This window comes from Ursus americanus, chromosome 1 (genome assembly GCF_024610735.1).
Source record: "Ursus americanus isolate L20-20 chromosome 1, mUrsAme1.1.p, whole genome shotgun sequence".
In the NCBI taxonomy this organism is placed as follows: Eukaryota; Metazoa; Chordata; class Mammalia; order Carnivora; family Ursidae; genus Ursus; species Ursus americanus.
Genome location: NC_142127.1, coordinates 42,441,246 through 42,445,012, shown reverse-complemented (window position 1 = coordinate 42,445,012; position 3,767 = coordinate 42,441,246). Strand labels below are relative to the sequence as shown.

At 40.7% G+C, this 3,767-nt stretch overlaps 1 pseudogene; it reads left to right on the top strand.

Annotated features, from left to right (window-relative positions):
- The first annotated feature begins 2,522 nt into the window (after positions 1–2,522).
- Positions 2,523–2,995, top strand: LOC123783244 (peptidyl-prolyl cis-trans isomerase A pseudogene; annotated as a pseudogene).
- Positions 2,996–3,767: the final 772 nt, after the last annotated feature.

Below are 3,767 nucleotides of genomic sequence, written 5' to 3'. Positions count from 1 at the left end.
CTCTAATTGATTAGTAAATAAGTTTAGTTATTTTGTTTTTGTTCATGCTGGGAAAAGAACTGGAATAAATCCTGAGTTGTTTCCATTTATAGTTGATCAAGATTTCCAAAATCTGGGTGATCTTGTTTCTACAGCAGTCTCAAATTAAAAAAAAAAAGAAGTATTCTAGGGGCACCTGGGTGGCACAGCGGTTAAGCGTCTGCCTTCGGCTCAGGGCGTGATCCCGGCGTTATGGGATCGAGCCCCACATCAGCCTCCTCCTCTAGGAGCCTGCTTCTTCCTCTCCCACTACCCCTGCTTGTGTTCCCTCTCTCGCTGGCTGTCTCTGTCAAATAAATAAATAAAATCTTTAAAAAAAAAAAAAGTATTCTAAACCTGTTTTGAACAGGGAAAGATATTGGAAGACAAATATTGCAAAAAAGGGGTACTACTCAGTAAATGGCAAACATGAGGACAAGAGATGCAAATTGTAGAAATTCAAATGAGACACAGAAGGACTAGTTGTGAATTGGAAGAAGAGTGGGTATGATATTACTTTCCAGGAAATATTTAGCCTTTCCCTTCCTTTACGTCATTCGAATTTTTTTTTTCTCAGCGAAATTATTCTTCTTTTCTATTGAGTCTGGAGTTGATACGGGGTTTTGGAAAACTCTCCTTTCCTATTATGTATGCCAATGTCACTGGAAAGCCATATGAGAGATAGAGACATTTGGGTACCAGAAATGATGATTTGATTAGATTTTACAATAATTCCTGGAAGAACTGTATTCTCGACTTTAGGGCAGGAAAGAACGTCAGACGCAGAGCAGACTTTGGGTAGGCACGTACATTGCTGTGGAAAGCCAGCGATGTTTTCCACAGAAAACTAAAAGAGCATGGGGATGCCAGTGGTGTGTTCGTTTCAGAATGTTTGGCTAAATTTATTTTCAAGAGAAAAGTAAAGCTAAATAAAATCGTTCTTTAGGGCTGGCGCACATTGTCTTAAAATAGACTGAATCCATTTGTAATCTATATAACATTTTTATATGCTCCCCATTACTCACTCGATGCCATTAGGAAAGCACTGAATCTTTAAAGAGAAACTTCCTACAGCTAAAAAAGACATTAAGGGGGAAAAAATGCTGGGAGCCATAGTGACAGGTACAACTAAGCTTGTATCCTTCGGTTCCCTGGAAACCAGTCAAACACTATCTCATCTCGCAATGGTTGTGTCTGATCCTTTGCTTCAGACATCTTCCTAATAATGGCAACTGCAGAGGTGACTCTCTGCAAATAAGGGCTTGCAGCCACTGGGCATCCATCACATTTCTCCAGAGCAACATTAGACCACCCTAATGGGTCCTCCCGTCTTCATTATGATATTAATTCTCTAAATTTCCAAAGTGATTCCATTTGTAATATGACAAAGGCTGGCTGCTCAGGAGACAAACTGTTTTCATCCCCCTCCTGCACGCTCACAAAGGCTTGCTCTCTTTAGTCTTCGGGGGAAAAGGAATTTGATAGCATCAGATCTCTTGTGATACACAAGGCTGGCGAACGGCTACGCCACCTGCCAGCACTTCGCGCCTGCCCATCCAGCCTGAAGCTTTCTAAAGCAGTGGTTGCCGAGCGGAACGTGGATGTTGATTTGGAAACGAACGAATATGGACAGAAAACAGCGGCCGAATAAAAACCTCGGCATGGAAGCTGAGTGGGATTTGAGGGGAACAGTGGGGTCACAGAGAGGCTGGAAACAGAATCTGGTGCAATAGGGCTGGTTTGGGAGATGCTAGTGAACGTTATGCTTTTTCTCCCTCGTACATTGGGGTCTTTGTTGTGGCTACAAATTCCAAGACTGCCAACTATATACAACCTCCAGAGTATGGTCATTCATTTTTCTCTCGATATGCTAGCCCCTATGGACTTTAATTCAATCTACCCACGTCAAAATTAGCTTATCTTCTGCAGTGTTTACTAGACATAAAACTTAACACTTACTAAAAAATCCTGTCTCAATCAGTACTGAGGATTTTCTACTCACCGATGATCATTGTTTCTAACTCAATTAGCATTGTGGATTGAAAGTCTGAATTGAGAGACCCAATGCTAAGGTCTTGAGAGGTCCAGCATTGGTCAAAATACTGAAGTGGATGAAAATTTTCTCTGCTTTCCCTTTCCTTGCCTTCTACTAGCAGCTTCTTGCTCTTACTTCTTGCTTCACTGCTGACACTCCGTTAAAAAAAAAATTCTCATTAGAATAGTCTAAAATAGGTTATTATTTTTGAGTAAGGTATAGACTAATCAGTAGTTCACTGTAGTGAAGATCCAGTGCCTCTAATCGGAGGTGGTACGTTTTAGTGGGAAACATCAGCAAAACCTGAGTTACGTTGCACTAGTGAATTTTACAATCCTGTGAAAGTGAATGAAAGAAATTACCAGGCTTCTGTTTCTTCAGTTTCAAAGTGGAGGAACTAGGCCTCGCATTCACCACCCTGGAGTTGCCCAGACGGCCCAGCCATGGTCAACTTTGACCTGTTGTATTCTTTGACACTGCCTTGGACTGCAAGCCTTTGGACTGAGTCTCCTTCTAGCTGTTTGCAAAGTTCTGAAGACAGTAGAAAACTTTCACTCTCTGAGCCCTGAGGAGAAACAATTTGGTTATCAAGGTTCCTGCTCTCACAAGATTATTCTGGTATTTCTGCGCCAGAGTGATGACTTCACCCCCCATCATGGCACTGGTGGCGAGTCCTTCTATGGGGGAGAAATTTGATGATGAGAATTTCATCCTGATGCACATGGGTCCTGGCATCTTGCCCATGGCAAATGCCGGACCCAACTCAAATGGGTTCCAGTTTTTCATCTGCACTACCAAGACTGAGTGGTTGGATGGCAAGCACGTGGTCTTTGGCAAGGTGAAAGAGGGCATGAATATTGTGGAAGCATGGATTGGTTTGGGTCCAGGAATGGCAAAACCAGCAAGAAGATCACCATAGCTGAATGTGGACAAATCGAATAAATTTTTCTTCTGTTGTATCTTAACTACCAGATCATTCCTTCTGTAGCTCAGGTGAGCACCCCTTCACCCTCATCCGCTTAAAATATCCTATAATCTTTGTGCTGTCACTGGAGTTCTATGGGTTTTATACTTTCCTTACTCCCCTGCAGGTCTAGCTGGGTTGCAGAGTTAATTTTCTGATTATGAAATAAAAACTAAACAAAAAAAGATAAAGTGAAGGAACTGGATCGTAGACTCCAAGTTTTAATATTTTTGTTATTTCATATTATATATATATTAATATTTTAGGCATTATCTTATATCTGATTTTTTGTCTATATATGTTCAAACACCTGGTTCCCTTGCAGGATACATTTAGGCCATGTCTTATCATCACAAATTTTTAACTGAATATTCATTTCGCTGATTTGTAATTTCAGAATGTTTGCTATAGCTCAGAATCTTCAGGCCATTATAATTTAGAAAAAAATTTGTAAACCTTTTTTTTCTTAAAGATTTTATTTATTTATTTGACAGAGAGAATGCAGCAGCAGAAGAGGGAGAGGGAGAAGCAGGCTCCCTGCTGAGCAAGGAGCCCGATGCAGGACTCTATCGCAGGACACTGGGATCATGACCTGAGCTGAAGACAGACGCTTAACTGACTGAGCCACCCAGGAGTCCCTGTAAAGCTTTTATGCTTGAATAGATTTCTTTTAGATTTTATTATTAATGCAATAAAATCATATGCAGTGTATATGTTGCTTTTAGAAATATCAAAATATAGATGTACAGA